This window comes from Callorhinchus milii, unplaced genomic scaffold, assembly GCF_018977255.1.
Source record: "Callorhinchus milii isolate IMCB2004 unplaced genomic scaffold, IMCB_Cmil_1.0 Scaffold3, whole genome shotgun sequence".
Classification (NCBI taxonomy): Eukaryota; Metazoa; Chordata; class Chondrichthyes; order Chimaeriformes; family Callorhinchidae; genus Callorhinchus; species Callorhinchus milii.
This window is the reverse complement of record NW_024704744.1, coordinates 19,546,518-19,563,400: the sequence shown is the minus strand read 5'-3', so window position 1 is coordinate 19,563,400 and position 16,883 is coordinate 19,546,518.

Sequence of the window (16,883 nt, the reverse complement as noted above, 5' to 3'; positions counted from 1 at the left end):
GAGAACTTTACTTGTTAATGAAAAAAACGATTGAGGTGGGGCATGATGCAGTTATTTCAAATTAGGAGAGGCATAGATAATGTAAGCAGACTATTTGTCTTAGGCTGTGAAAGGAGAACTAAGGGGTAATGGAGCAAAGGTAGATGACTTTGAACAGTGTGATTGTAGAAATAGATTAATATTTTGGAATTGCTGCTTTTGAGCTTCCAGGATACTCTGGAGAACCTCCCCCCAGGAAATATAGTAGCTGGAGTGAAGTTGATGACAGGATAAGGTTTGTTTGATCTGTGAAAGGTCAAATGTTATTGGGCCCAGTTGCATTTTCTTATTCCTTATTTCCTTATGAATCAAAAAAAAATTAAAAGAGTGATGTGATTGGCAATCGATGATATTTTGGATTCTGAATGCCATATGGTTTCTGCAATGTCGCAATCCAAAGTTCTTCACAGGATAAACTATAAAGAGTCGGCACTGGGTGTATTTTGTGTTCTAACTGCATTAACTCAGATAAATAATTCAAATCTTTGGATTAATTTACATTCTTAACTAATTGTTTATAATTTATATATTGATTTGCTTTGATTATGACTAAATGAATGAATTATATGATATATATAACGTGAAGCATTCAATACCTTTTTTATTGTCTAGTATGGAGAAATATGATAGCGAATGAATACTGGTTTAATTATAATGCAGAATTAAATGTTGATTTTTTTCTGGTATCTGACTAAATCAGAGCTGCTAAAATTAATCAACAACATTTTCTACAATTCACTGCTTTAGATGTTTTGGCACCTTAATTTTTTCCATTAGATTGACAGTTTCCTCAAGCAAATTGAGGTGAATTAGTCAACGAAACTGAAACAAGATTAGAGAAAATTAATTGAAGCTTGAGTACTGACTAATGCTAACAGCATTGCATATCTCTCACAGTTGAACTGATTACATTACTGAGCAGAATCGCATGCATCATTCAGACATCTCAAAGCACTTCACAGGATATACTGTAAAATGGATTGACTATTTTGTGGGTGAAAAAATGAACTTTTCAGGAAAGTGCTGAGACCACAGGTACAGTGGAGAGAGTGGAGTGTAAATTCACAGGGATAATACCAGGGTGAGGGGATAACAATAGTAAAATGACATGTATTCCATAGAATTAGCTGCTGGAAAAGGCACTTCATGTCATAAACTGTGTCTCCACCAGGAAACCCCATGTATATCATGTCAACTCACAAGAACTCAGTTCTGAGGTGAGATTGCCAATGATGTGCTCAGTCTCAAATAAAACATCAACGGTGGTGACCGCTTCTATGATGTAAAAACTACATTGTTTTTCTGGGAGAGCTGGTAAGTAAATCATTATAAATAATAATAGTCCTTGCATTTTGATATGGTGCCTAATCTTGTCAGTGAGATGTCTCAAAGTTCTTCACAGGATAAAATATAAAGAGTCGGCACTGGGTGTATTTTGTGGGCAAATGGGACCCCACAACAACAACAAGATTCCATTTATAGAGCGCCTTTCATGTCAGGAGGACGTTCCAAGGCGCTGTACAGTTGGGTCAGGACCCGAGCAGGGGGTAACTGGTCAGGGTGAGGGGAGGGAAGGGAGGGAGCGAGGAGGGGGAAATGGTCAGGGTGAGGGGAGGGAAGGGAGGGAGCGAGGAGTGGGTAAAGAGTCGAGAGGGGAGCCGAAGGCACGGTCAAAGAGAAAGGTCTTGAGACTGGCTTTGAAGGAGGAAAGGGAGGAAGCAAGGCGAAGGCACTGGGGGATAGAGCTCCAGAGCCTAGGGGCTGAGAGGCTGAAGGCCCGGCCACCGATGGTAGGGCGGTTGGGGCGGGGGATGTGGAGCAGACCGGAGCCAGAGGAACGGAGGGTAAGGGCAGGTAGGTAGAGGGATGGTAGGTCTGAGAGGTAGGAGGGAGCAAGGCCGTGAATGGCCTTGTAGGTGAGGATGAGGATCTCGAAATTGATCCTCTGGGGGATGGGGAGCCAGTGGAGGCGAGCGAGGGTCGGAGTGATGTGGTCGCGAAGCCTGGTGCGGGACAGTACACGAGCTGTAGAGTTCTGAATGACCTGCAGCTTGTGGAGGGAGGTGCCAGGAAGGCCGGCGAGGAGAGAGTTCCCATAGTCCAGCCTTGAGGTGATAAAGGCGTGGACCAGGGTTTCAGCAGCGTGAGGGGTGAGGTAGTGCCGTAGTCTGGCGATATTCCGGAGGTGATGGAAGGCAGTGCCAGTTGTGGCGCGGATATGAGGGAGAAAGGACAGCTCAGGATCGAACAGTACACCGAGGTTCCTGACTGGCTTTGAGAGGTAGAGAGTGCAGCCTTGGATGCTGATGGTGTCAGCGCCTGAGGTGCGGAGGCGCTGACGTGAGCCAATCAGGAGGGCCTCAGTTTTGCGCACGTTGAGCTGAAGAAAGTTGTCTCTCGTCCAGGACTCGATGTCGGACAGGCAGGCTGTCAGGACATCGGTGGTCGTGGAGTTGAGGGTAGAGGAGGAAAGGTAGAGTTGGGTGTCATCCGCATACATGTGGAAGTTAACCCCGTGTCTGCGGATGATGTCACCATGGGGAGCATATAGAGGGTGAAGAGGAGGGGACCGAGGCCAGAGCCCTGAGGGACACCACACGAGACAGTGCGTGGGACGGAGGAAAAGCCATTCGTGGAAACATAGTAAAGACGGTGGGAGAGGTATGACCTAAACCACTCAAGGACAGTGCCTTGAAGGTTGAGGTTGGAGGACAAGCGGTGGAGGAGGATAGCATGGTCGACCGTATCGAATGCTGCCAATAGGTCGAGGAGGACAAGGAGGCAGAGGGAGCCCTGGTCACAGATGGTCAGGATGTCATTGGTGACCTTGACCAGGGCAGTTTCTGTGCTATGGGCAGCACGGAAACCCGACTGAAGGGGTTCGAATAGTGAATGGTGGAGAGGAAAGGGCGCAGCTGGGAGGCGACAACTCGTTCCAGGACCTTGGACAGAAAGGGAAGGTTGGAGATGGGCCGGTAGTTAGATAGCTGCGACGCATCAAGGGAGGGTTTTTTCAAGGTGGGCGTGATGGTGGCAGTTTTTCAGGGAATGGGAACGGAGCCAGAGGAGATGGACAGGTTGACGATGTCTGTGATATGTGGGGCAAGGAGGTGGAGCTGGGAGATAAGGAGTGGAGTGGGGATGGGGTCAAGGGAGCAGGTGGTGTGTTTCAGGGATAGGATGAGTTTGGTGACAGAGGGTGGGGAAACGGGTACGAAAGTGTGTAGGGGAGGATGGGTAGGAGTTGGAGTGTGGGAGGTGGGGGGTGGGTGGATGTTGGAGGGGAAGTGACCGCGGAGCGAATTCCCTTGATTTTGGATTCAAGGAAATCCAGCATCTCCTCGCAGTGAAGGTTGGAGGAGATGACCTGCGCGGGGTAGCGGGGGGGACGGAGGAGTCGGGATGTGGTAGAAAACAGTAGCCTGGGGTTGTTCTTCGACTCCAGGATTATCCTGGAGTAGAAGGACGACTTGGCCGAGGCTAGAGTAGAGCGATAGATTTTGAGGAGGTCCAGCCAGATTTGTCTGTGGACCGTTAGGCCAAATTTGACCCAGGTGCGTTCAGCAGCCCGCACCTGGCTTTTCAGTGAGCGGAGGTGGGTGGTGAACCATGGGGAGGAGTGAGAGTAGGAGACAGTACGGGAGGTGATGGGGCAAGAGTATTGTTGTTGGAGTCAATTGAAAACAGAGTCTGGCAAGCTTCTTGCTGCTTGTCCAGCTAAGGGCCAGGCTTTGGCTTGCAGTATTAACCTGCAAGAAGGTGAGTGGGAACAATCCTTGCCCCCAGTGACTGTCAAATGAGACTGGCTGGGCTGTCATTATCAATGCTTTGGAGTACTGTGTACCCACTGGTCTCAGGAATCAGACTAATGAGATTGCCACAGATGTTCAACTCGATTCCAATATTCCGTTGACAAGCACATCATTTTGGAGACAGCTCAGTCACAAGGAGATCCTGTTTACTTCACCCTGCCCCCCACCCCCCCCCCCCCCCACTTTGAGATGTTTCAACAACATGATTAGGCACTAGTGAGGATAGTTACAAACAGTAGGTTTGGTGGACTGTATTGCTGTCTCCTCTTTGTAAATTCCTCTTTCAACTGCTATTGATATACATGGTCGGTAGTTTTGAAACTACTGGAGCTAGATTTCTAAAATACATGGACATTATGGTTTAAGTGCACTGCTCAGTGTGAATTCATTTTAAGAGATGTTTGATTAATTGTACTAACAGGTCAAAATGGCCGACAAATTAGCTTTCTTACTAATGGAATGTGGCACAGCCTAGAACCATGGTATCCGTTATCTCCCCTTTCTCCAGATGCACTTTGCTAAGTGTTATTGTCGGGTCATATTTTGAACTACGGGATCGGAAATCCCAACAAATTAGTAAAAAAGCTAAATAAATATTTATATAAAAACTTGTTCTATTCTAAATGATTATAGGGGAATCCCTGTATCCCAACAGTAATTTGTTGGGATTTCCAATCCCGTAGTTCGAAATATGACCCGACAATCCAAAATGGTGCAATAGTTCTTTTATTATAAAACAGTGGGCTTAACAGTGTGTAAAGAAGAGCATACTACCGGTTAATCTGCGTTGAACAAAAGTGGAAGAAGATTTCTTGGCTGTCATCCCACTCTTGCCCTGGTTTCTCTGGTGTGAAAAACCTTGCTTCCCTCCTGCCAGTTAGGCCAACTGACTTCTCTCTCTTTCTCTCCACTAATTATACCCCTTTCTGAACTCTTGCCAGATACCTTTACCCCCCTTACCACTCGTCCTGCACGTACTCATCCTAATCAATCATTGGCCTGGCACCAGCCCGACCGGTATTGATAAAGTGAGTCTCCACTGTCTTGTCTATTCCTTATCTTCCTAGACCTAACACATGATGTTTTGCAGACCGTTCCTCCAAGTCTAGCTGGTACCCAAGGTTACAATAACACTTAGCAAAGTGCATCTGGAGAAAGAGGAGATAACGGGTACCATGGTTCCAGCCTGTGCCACATTCCATTAGTAAGAAAGCTAATTTATCGGCCATTTTGACCTGTTAGTACAATTAATTAAACATCTCTTAAAATGAATATATATATATATAAACTTGTTCATTCTAAATGATTATAGGGATTCCAACAGATGGTTAAGTGTCAGCCTGGCTTATATAGTCCAGAAAGACCCTCCAATGCATTGCTAAGACATTGTGCCATCGTTGGTCAGGTGGATGTTAAGAGCCGATGGCAATATTCAGAGAAGGGAGTTTCTGCAGATACCCTGGCTAACAATCTCCCAGATAAAATTAGTCATTGACTTCATGGTATTTTGAGGGATAATTCTGTGTGTTACGTGGCTGCTGCATTTGCCTCCAAATATGCAGTCGCTACACTCTACACTAATTACAGTGAAACCCTTTGACATACCTTGATGATGCGATAAGGTGTTATATTAAGTGCAAAGATTAATCCAATCATTTGTGATTGTGTCATTTTAAAAGGAATTCACATGATGGGATTCACTCTTCGATCATAGTGCTCAAAGAAACCTGAGCTCTTTTACAAACCTGCTTTTAATTTCTAATGTAACTTGGTGCAGAAGTAAATTTCTATGGTGAGAAAAATGCTCCCATTTTCCAGTTTCTATTAAGCAAAGCGCTTTTAAAATTTTCATCCTGAATAGAAGTGTAGAAGTTGAGTACATTTGGACTTAACTGTCAAATCTGTGCTGGTGATGGCAGTGCTGTTCCTGAGCCAGGCAGGTACGCAGTACTACAAGGAACAGTTGATACAAAGAAGAAGCAGCTGACCTGACTCATTAGCAGGACTTGAAGAAGCAGACCAGTCACCAAGTGTTTGGATACTTCCAATCTTGTCCCAATGTCTTTGAATAAACTTACCACAGTAATATTATTTTCAGTATTCTAGGGCAAAAGTAGAAAAAATACAAGAATCACTTGTCTCACAGGGATGTTTATTTGTTCATGCACTGGGAGTCTAAAGATAAAGTGCTCTTTATTACCAATACGTACTTAGAAACAAAGTCATTAAAACAGTAGGTTTCCGTTTGCATCATGTGATAAAAGAATCTGTTCAGTTACTGAAGTCTCAGATTTTCCCATTGATCGAATACCTTCCATATGCAACTTAAAAAGACAGAAATAAAATTTGAGGAATGAAACACTGACATATCTAACTATATTTAATCACTGCTGTTTGTCAACTCTCACAACATATGCCGCATGTCTTTTTAAAGGATCTTTAATGCTTTAAACAATGAACAGTGGGCGCTAATTTTATAACATATGGATTGTTGACTGAGGGAGTAAGGCATGAATCAGTCTGTATTTGGAAAATTCTCATATTTATTCTGTGTCTGGGAATGAGTACAGTTGGATGCATGCAAGAACCCAGAGATATCACCTTTGTTGGATGAGGTCCAGGTGCTTTATGATTTATAATAAAATAATCTGGTCTTACAAGTGATGCAGATAGAACAGTAATTTGTAATAAAACAGATATAATCGTAAAACACAACTAGATTGCAACATCATTGACGTGGCCATTCCAAGTGACTACAAAGTACAAAATAAGGATGTAGGGAAAATCAGGAAGTATGTTGATCCACAAATTGAATGCGGGCACGTGACAATATAAGATACAAGATATAAGATATTCGACACAGAATGCAGAAAGCAGTTATTTTGGGAAGTTCAAATATCCTACGAAAAGTGCAATGTGGCAGTGTTATTGGTCTAGCTCACCAATCACTGAAAAACAATTTAGAAACCGTCTCTACAGAGTGATCCAAGTTGTAACAATAATAATCCTTAAATTTAGTCTCACGCCTTTCATTGGAAATACCTCTGACAATTATCGTCTCTTGGAATATTGTATTATTGAAAGTACTGTCCTTTTGATGAGATGAGGCACTGTCTGAAAGATTCCCCAGAGTGCTTTACAGGATATACTGAAAAATGTAGTTGCTGTGTATTTTGTAAGCAAGACCAAATACACAGCCAATTTGTGCACAGTAATGTCTCACAAACAGCAATGAAGTGAATAACCAATTTTATTTGAGGGATTGTTGGCCAAGATACCAGGATATTTAACATTCAGGTGAACAGACATGCCTTGTCTCATCCTTGATTACACCTACAAAATAAACAGTCACTACATTTCACAGTAAATCAGGTGAAGTGCTTTGAGCCATCCTCCTAACTTCAAAAGAGCTCGATGTACAGAAAGGAATATTATTATTATTCATCCCATAAATAAGAACACTTTTAATTTCCTCTGTACACATCCTCTGTAACATGCATATAGTTAGCACATCTAGTACATTAAACCCCGTGACCAGTCTGCTGTTAAGTTATAGTAGTTGCCCAAGGTGGAGTCCTGTAGCTCAGTGGTTAGAGCACTCGCTTTGCAAGTGAGAGACCTGAGTTCAATTCCAGGCAGAGGGCGAAACCTTGGGCAAGTTTCCTTACTCCACACAGAGCCTAATAATAATCCCTCCAAAACTAAAAGCAATAATAAATTGGTCATTTTCAATCTACGACTGTTTGTGGGACATTGCTGTGCGCAATTGGCTGCCGCGTTCGCCCACAAATATACAGTCAATTCACTTTACAGTGTGTTCTGTGAAGCGCTTTGGGACGTCCTCCCGACGTGAAAAGCGCTATATCAAATGCAAGGATTATTATTATTATTATTAAGGTGATCATTCTAATTAGAAAACATGTAGTAAATTTGTCAGATGAATTCCATCTTTTAAAAAAATTAAAAGACGTGCACATTCCCAAGTGATTTGCAAACAATAAATTATGCTGTGTGTTTACTGGGCAGAACATCAATATCAGTTTGCTGATTGTTAAAGTTATGAAAGAGCCAGTTGGTGATCGATTCATTATTAATGCAAAAAAAAGTATATTCAGAACTCCCAGGGTGTCCAAGCACAGACCATTGAGGGCAGGTCCAGTGCATTATAGATTTATTCTGTGTTTATAAGCTCTTCTTTTGAAGTACCATTTTCAGGAGGAGTGTAGACATTACATGATTCACTGCCAAAATCGTGTGGATGCACCACCAAACATGCAGCAGAAACACAGCATTAATCTATGACTGATTTGGCAGGCAATGTGAACATGAATTTTGATTTAACAAGCAGATGTAAAATGATTTGTGATGAGTTAAAAGGATTTGGGTGTTCTGTGCATGCAAATTATTTTCTGTTTGGTGCCACAGAACTACTTCCTTATGTGCTGCTCAGTTATTATCAGAGATGCTTATCTTAGGCCATCAATTTTGCTGGGAAGTGTTGACCTTTGTGTCTGTGTCCTTTAAATCCAATAGCAGCTTATAAACAGTAGTGTTTTCCGTGTTGCTTGATTTCCAAACTTCTGAATATTGTTCCATGGACTCCCACCCACCACCCCTCCAATAAAATATGTTTCCCAAACTGAAACAAATTATCCCCAAGGTTTTGGCAGTGAATAGTGCATACATCCAAACTTAAACTGCACTGGAAGAAGTGCTTTCAGAAGCATCAATACAGTATAAAGTCAATGGTTTATAGTTTGGTTTTACATTATTAATCCATTGATCACCAACTGGCTCTTTCAAAACCAGGCAGACTAATGATCTTGTGGTCAATTCCCTGACATCGCTTCTATATTAAGGAAAAAAATTGGGCATGATGGATTGCTATTGGACCTCAAGGCTCCTTATACACCTCAGTCTTCCCTTCCTCCCATGATCTACAGCAATGGAGGCCAACCTTTTTGGTCAACCAGCAAAATATTTTTTCTTGATTGAATACTTCTTGATTTATGCCATGAGTTTAAAATAGGCTCATCTAGATTAGTGTGAATATTAGGTGGGATACTTCTTGATGGCTGCGCAAGCAATAGTTTGGCCATCACTGATCTGCAGGCTTAAATACTTTGTGTTGTCTAACTCTCAGTTCTGATGGAACAAGTTTTCCCTCCCACTTTCTCTATCTACACTATATCATCTAGCGTTCCCAGGCTGTGGCATGAATATTTGTGTAGTTAAACTTCTCAAACATATTTTTCAATGTAAAGTTTTGTTAGAATTGTACATGTTATCAGTTGGAAGCATCAATGCATTCTTATCTATTTCACGCTAGCCTAATAGTGAGGTGAAATTTCCAACTAATAGAATATAACGTTCTACAAAACAGAAAAACGTTATTAATGACAAGCACAGTACTCCTGTTAAAAATCAATTTCAGGGACTTTAACTGTCCAAGCATATACTAGCCATGATATCTGCTCCTATCCAACAATGTGAGCTAACAGTGGTGGAAGGTCATCATAATCTGGATATGAATCTCTGATTCTGTTCTGAAACGGTTGCGAGGGAAATTAGAAATGTATTGTTACTTCCTGCGTGTCTGCACTGCTTCTCCCCCCTCTCCTCCTGACTTGTGTAGCACTTATCCACAAAGCTAAAATCAAAAAGTTGAAAACTTACAATTGATTTTTACAAAATTAAAAACATTGACTAGAATGTTCCCAGGGAACAAAACACACACTGGGTTTGTTCAAATGTTAAGCTGTATAAGCGGATCAATAAAATACAACTCAAAAGAACTGGTCTGAGACTCAGCAAAGCATTAGTGAGGCCACAGATAGAGTACTGTATCCAGCTGTGGTCACTGGATTTACAAATAGATAAAGAGTCTGTGGAAAGGACTCCAAAGAGGACGATAAAGATGATTCCAGATTTCAATTCACTAAGTTATAAGAAAGATGAAGGAATTTAAGGCTATTCTTAGATAAAGTAAGATTAACCTATGGAGAGCCTTCAGCTCCCCTCCCTCCCCTCACCCTGACCATTTCCCCCCTCCTCGCTCCCTCCCCTCCCCTCACCCTGACCATTTCCCCCCTGCTCGGGTCATGACCCAACTGTGCAGCGCCTTGGGACGTCCTCCTGACGTGAAAGGCGCTTTATAAATGGAATCTTGTTGTTGTTGTTGTTGTTGCTGGTTTCTATAGAGAATCTTGGTTCCTTACAACAACAACCTGCATTTATATAGCACTCTTCACGCCGGATGGCATCTCGGACTGCTTACAACAAGTAATTTTGCACATTTTCAGCTCATGTACAATGATACAAAATATCACCTGGGCTCTCTCTGTCAATCACCATCACCATGCTGAAAAGATTCCAAATCATTAAAGATTACCCTACAATGTCTGGTCCAAATGCACATCATTCATGTGTGACTTGCACACTGAGCAGGTGGCATTGTAATATTCACCATAAACATCCATAAACACATGTTCCCATACTTGATAACAATGAGAAGCAGGAACCCTTGCTGGTTTTCCTCTTACTAACCTATTTCTCTGCCTCTCTCACCCAGAGGTGCTGAAGCCAATTGTAATGACTCAAGTCCTGCTCCAGAGCTCAGATCAGTTAATCCACTACAGACCAAAAATTTAACCTTTGTGCCACCGGCTCAGGCCTTCTGAACATCCATCAATCCCTATGCTCCTCCATCAGGAGCCATGGCTTTACCTAGTACAGCACAAACCTCGGGAACTCCCTGCTACAATCCCTTGTCCATTCCGTGACCCCATCTCCCCCATTCTCGCCCCACTCCATTGGCTCCCTATCCTTCAGAAGATGCAGTTCAAGGTCCTGGTCCTCACCTACAAAGCCCTCCATGGCTTCGCCCCACCTTACCTCTGTGACCTCCTAACCCCCTACCAACCCGCCCGCTCCCTCCGCTTAGCCGGTTCCAGCCTGCTCCACGTCCCCCGAACCAACTGCTTCACCATTGGCGGAAGAACATTCAGCCACTCTGCCCCCACCCTCTGGAATTCCATCCCACAATCACTCCGTCTCGCCCCCTCAACAACAACAACAAGATTTCATTTATAGAGCGCCTTTCACGTCGGGAGGATGTCCCAAGGCGCTGGACAGTTGGGTCAGGACCAGAGTAGGGGGGAAATGGTCAGGGTGAGGGGAGGGAAGGGAGGGAGCGAGGAGGGGGTAGAGAGTCGAGAGGGGAGCTGAAGGCACGGTCGAACAGAAAGGTCTTGAGACCGGCCTTGAAGGAGGAAAGGGAGGAAGCAAGGCGAAGGCACTGGTGGAAGGAATTCCAGAGCCTAGGGGCTGAGAGGCTGAAGGCCCGGCCACCAATGGTAGGGCGGTTAGGGTGAGGGATGTGGACCTTCAAGTCCCACCTCAAAACCCTCCTCTTCGACCATGCCATCGGTCACCCCCCTTCCCCTCCCCTCCCTTCTCCCCCCCTGACCCCAACTCGGGTCTGAAATGCTATGCACTGTCCAGCACCTTGGGATTATGGAGTCCTGTAGCTCAGTGGTTAGAGCACTCGCTTTGCAAGCGAGAGACCTGAGTTCAATTCCAGGCAGGGCGAGACCTTGGGCAAGTTTCCTTACTCCACACGCCTAATAATAATCCCTCCAAAACCCAAACAATAATAAATTGGTCATTTTCAATCCACAACTGTTTGTGGGACACTGCTGTGCGCAATTGGCTGCCGCGTTCGCCCACAAATATACAGTCAATTCACTTTACGGTATATTCTGTGAAGCGCTTTGGGACGTCCTCCCGACGTGAAAAGCGCTATATCAAATGCAAGGATTATTATTATTATTATTATTATGTCCTCCCAACGAGAAAGGCGCTATACAAATATAATCTTGTTGTTGTTGTTCACTCTTTGCCCTTCTTCAGATCACACCTGATGAAATTTTTCTTCAAACGCTCTGTGATGCAACCGGTGTAAGTCCGATATAAATGCAAGCTGTTGTTGCTGTTCAGGGTTCTATGAAGGACAATGGAATGGAAATTGTTGTTAACCTGCGATCTTCTGGTTTGGTACTGTCACACTAACTCTTAGATTTTTTTCATTTTAGCTGATCTATCTTTTCCTATTTTTTCTAACCTTTTCTGGTTGAAAGCTATAACAACAACAACAACTTGGATTTATATAGCGCCCTCCACGCCGGACGGTGTCTCAGAGCGCTTCACAATAACGAATGCCGGGGCCGATCCAGGGGGAGGGGGAAGAAGGTGACCAAAGGCGCGGTCGAAAAGAAAGATCTTTAGCCGAGACCTGAAAATAGAGAGGGGGCGAGGCGAAGGGAGTGAGGAAGAGAGTTCCAGAGTCTCGCAGCGTAGTGGCTGAAGGCACAGCTGCCAATGGTGGAGCGGAGGATTCGGGGGACAAGGAGGAGGCCAGACCCAGTGGAGCGAAGGCAGTGGGCACTGTTGTGAGGAGAGAGGAGGTCAGCAAGGTAGGGTGGTGCAGAGGAGTTGAGGGATTTGAAGACAAGGGTGAGGATCTTGAAGTCAATCCTCTCTGGGACAGTGCAGTCTGGCAAGAACTGGGATGATCGAGGAGCAGAGTTTGGTGCGGTTAAGAATGCGGATGGCAGAGTTCTGGATGACCTGAATTTGATGAATGGTAGTGGAGGGGAGACCTGCGAGGAAGGTATTTGAATAGTCCAACCGAGAGGTGACAAAGGTATGGACCAGGGTTTCGGCGGCTTATGGGGTGAGATATTGGCGGAGACGGGGCGATGCGTCGGAGGTGGAAGAAAGCGTTTGAATGTTGTAGTTTGAATTTTATACGTAACTGTTGTTCCTTCCAACTCTTACCATCTGGTTTGAATGTATTGGAACGGCTGCAAATGTGCTTTCAAATCTAATTTAATATCTAGTGAAGACAAAACAGGATTCTATTGAGTGACACATATTACAGGTGTAACTCTGACATTTTACAAATGTATCCGGACTAGCAGTAGGGCTGTCAACGAGCACCCTCCTAAAAACAAGAATGGGGAGGTGAATACAGGTGTATATGGTACTAAAGGGGTTAACAACAACAACAAAATAACATTTGTATAGCGCCTTTCACATCGGCAGGATGTCCCAAAGCGCTGGACAATCAGTGTTTCGGACTCGAACTGGGGGTCAGGATCGTGGAGGGCAGGGGGGGAAGGAGAGTGATCAAATGCACGGTTGAAGAGGAGGATCTTGAGATGGGTCTTGAAGGAGGCAAAGGAGGGGACGAGGCAGAAGGACTGCGGGATGGAGTTCCAGAGAGTGGGGGCAGGGATGCTGAAGGCCTGCCTGCCAATGGTGGGGCAGGCGAGGTGGGAGACATGAAGCAGGCTGGAGCTCGTGGAGTGGAGGGAGCGGGCAGCTTGGTAGGTGGTTAGGAGGTAGGGCTGTCATTAAGAAGTCAGTAAGATAATCAAATTAAAAACAGTTTTTGCATTTTCAGAAATAACTGTTAGTCATTTGGTAAATATTGAAAGTTAACTTTCAATATTCACAAACACAAGTCACAATTAGCGTTTCAAATACCATTTGCAAATATTGCAAATTAGACCCAAGAATGGGTAACAGCCAAAACATATGTAAGAGCCTACCCTACCTCTGCATCCTCTTCAAATCACATGGTCCTGACTGCTTCCTTTGCTCAGCAAACACTAGCCTGCTTCATGTGGTCTATCCTATCTGCCCCATCATCGGCGGATAGGATGGGCAACATGAAGTCATTCTACCCCTCTGACTAGCTCTGTCCCTCCCCTTGTTCAAGGGCCATCTCAAAACATACCTCGTTGACCATGATTTTGGTCATCTTTCCCCTCCCCAACCCCTCCGCTTCCATCCCAGCCCTGTTGCCCAGTCAGCAATGTCAGATTCTTTGAGAAATATTCCCGATGTGAGACATGCTATAAATTGTATTTTATCATAAGATTCTCAGCAGATTTGTCTAAATATTAAATGAAAGAAATAACTTACTTAAAATAAGAGCTTTAGTTATGGTCCCATGGAGTCAGTGACTATCAAATCACCTGGATCCTGGTATAATTGTCTTATTCAAATAGGTTTGAATGGATGGATCAATTCAGGAATCAGTGGAGAGCTAGGCATTTGAGTTAAATAAAGAATTAAAAGGTGATCAGACTGGTCCAGAATGAAGAATTGGATGATGGGATAAGCATTCTAATGTTCTTGTCTTGTGAGGCAAGCAAAAGAAGTTTCCGAAATAAAATAATTACTGAACAGAGAAAGGAAAACAAAGATTAGGACTGAGCCTCCATATTTTTACATGACAATTGAGTTTAGGTTAACATTACCACCAAACGGTATATCAATTTCATAAGGTTGTTGGCAAAACTGTACACTACATCAAATGCAGACATTTTGCTTTTAGTTACAAAGTGTACATGGCAACAACACCATCCAACAATTGGTTAATTTTTCGAGTTGCAATTGTGATTGCTATGGAAATGATCCATCTCTCACATGAGTCCCAAAATGAATCAGTATGATTTATTCTTGTTTATGTGTCTGCCATAAAGATCAATAATAGTTTGAAATAATTGATGATATAGTCCTGCTAAATATATTAAAACAGTGGTATAAGTTACAGAACAGTTTCAGTCAAGATGAAATCTAGTATTACTTTGGCCTCATTTTACCCTATTACCTTTGCTGAATTTCCTCTTATTGTAATTATTTTAAACATTGAAGAACGCTCATTTTTTGATGTTGCTTAAAATAATTGCAACAGATGGAGATTCAGCAAAGGTGAAGTGCATGTAGTACAGATCATCAAGTACAAACAGACTCAGAAATATGAGAGGAAAGAAAGAGGGATAGGAAGTCGAAAAGAGCCGGAATTAATATGATGAATACAGGAGAGAGAGATTAAAAGAAAAAAGTAAATTGTGTAACCAGTAGGTGGTGGAACTTTCCACAAGAAAGAGAAATGTTATAAGATTTAGAAGTCTCACTCTTCAGCTCTTTGGTAAATGGTCCATAGTTGAGTTAATTGCTGGGCCTCATGGTATTAATTTACATTATGAGGATTATATGGACTTTCAGAAGGCATTTGATAAGGTTCCACACAAATGATTATCAGTGAAAATGGAAGTGCATGGAGTCAGAGATAACCTTGTGATGGGGCTTTGTAATTGTTTGGGAGGCAGAAAACAGAGAGTAGGGATAAAGGGAATGTTCTCTGATTGGCGAGTTGTGATAAATGGTGTCCCCCAAGGGACCTCAGCTTTTTGCCATATATATGAATGACTTGGATGAAGGAATAGAAAGTTTTATATCCAAGTTTGCAGATGACACTAAGCTAGGAGGCTCAGTAAATTGTGTAGATGGGAGTAGGAAGTTACAAAGGGACCCAGACAGATTTAGTGAGTGGGCACATCTATGGGTGATGGAGTTCAATGTAAGGAAGTGTGAGGTCATCAACTATGGACTGAAACAAGATAAAGGAGAATATTTTCTTAACGGGAAGAAATTAAGAACTGTGGAGGAGCAAAGAGATTTGGGTGTCCATATCACCAAAACACTAAAAACTAGTTCCCAAGTGTGAAAAGTAATCAAAAAGGTGAATGGAGTGTTGGCCTTTATCAACAAGAACAACAACAACAACCTGGATTTATATAGCGCCCTCCACGCTGGATGGCGTCTCAGAGTGCTTCACAGTAACGGATCCCAGGGCCGAGACAGGGGGAGGGGGAGGAAGGTGACCAAAGGCGCGGTCAAAAAACAGATCTTCAGCCGAGTGAAAATAGGAAGGGAGGGAGCGAGGCAAAGGGAGTGAGGAAAGGAGTTCCAGAGCCTGAGGGAGTAGTGGCTGAAGGCAGAGCCGCCGATGGTGGAGCGGAGGATTCGGGGGACAAGGAGGAGGCCAGACCCGGAGGAGCGAAGGCAACAGGCACTGTTTTGAGGAGAGAGGAGCTCAGAGAGGTAGGGTGGTGCAGAGGAGTGGAGGGATTTGAAGACAAGAGTGAGGATCTTGAAGTCTCAATCTCAAGGAGCCTGGAATACAAAGGGGAAGGAATGATGCTTCAGCTGTATAGAGCGTTAGTCAGACTCCATCTGCAGTATTGCGTTCAGTTTTGGGCACCTCACCTCAAGAAAGATATATCGGCCCTGCAGGGGGTGCAGCACAGGTTCACCAGAATGTTACCAGGCCTAAAAGGGTTAAGTTATAAGGAAAGGCTGCGTAAACTTGGATTGTATTCCCTTGAGTTTAGAAGGTTGAGGGCTGATTTGATTGAGATATTTAAGATGATAAAAGGATTTGATAGGGTAGATACAGTGAAGCTATTTCCTCTAGTGGGGGAATCCAAAACAAAGGGCCATAGTCTCAAAATTAGAACCAGGCCATTTAGGAGTGAAATCAGGAAGCATTTTTTCCCTCAAAGGGTGGCAGAAGACTGGAATTCTCTCCCTCAAAAGGCCGTAGATGCTGGATCCATCCACATATTCAAGATTGAGGTTGATAGATTTTTGGTAGGTCAGGGTATTAAGGGATACGGGAGAAAGCAGGAAATTGGAATTGAAAGGATTAGTTGAGGTATAGATCAGCCATGATCTAATTAAATGGCAGAACAGGCTTGAAGGACTGAATGGCCTCATCCTGTTCCTATGTTCCTATGATTATGCTGGTACAAGCAGACAGGATATTGGAGCACTGCTGGCACCTTTGTACAATGTTACACAGAGTGTCCTTAGGAGCATAGGAACATGAGAAGGACATTCAGCCCATCAAACTTGCTCTGCCAGTTTATTACACAGAAGGTTACAGCATGGATTCAATCCACTGCTTATATTCCACATGGGTCTCCACCCAACCCTACCCCATCTCTCAAACCACAAGATGGAAAAAGATAAATAATAATCCTTGCATTTGATATAGCGCTTTTCAGGTTGGGAGGATGTCCCAAAGCACTTCACAGAACACACTGTAAAGCGAATTGACTGTATATTTGTGGGCGAACGCGGCAGCCAATTGCGCACAGGAATGTCCGACAAACA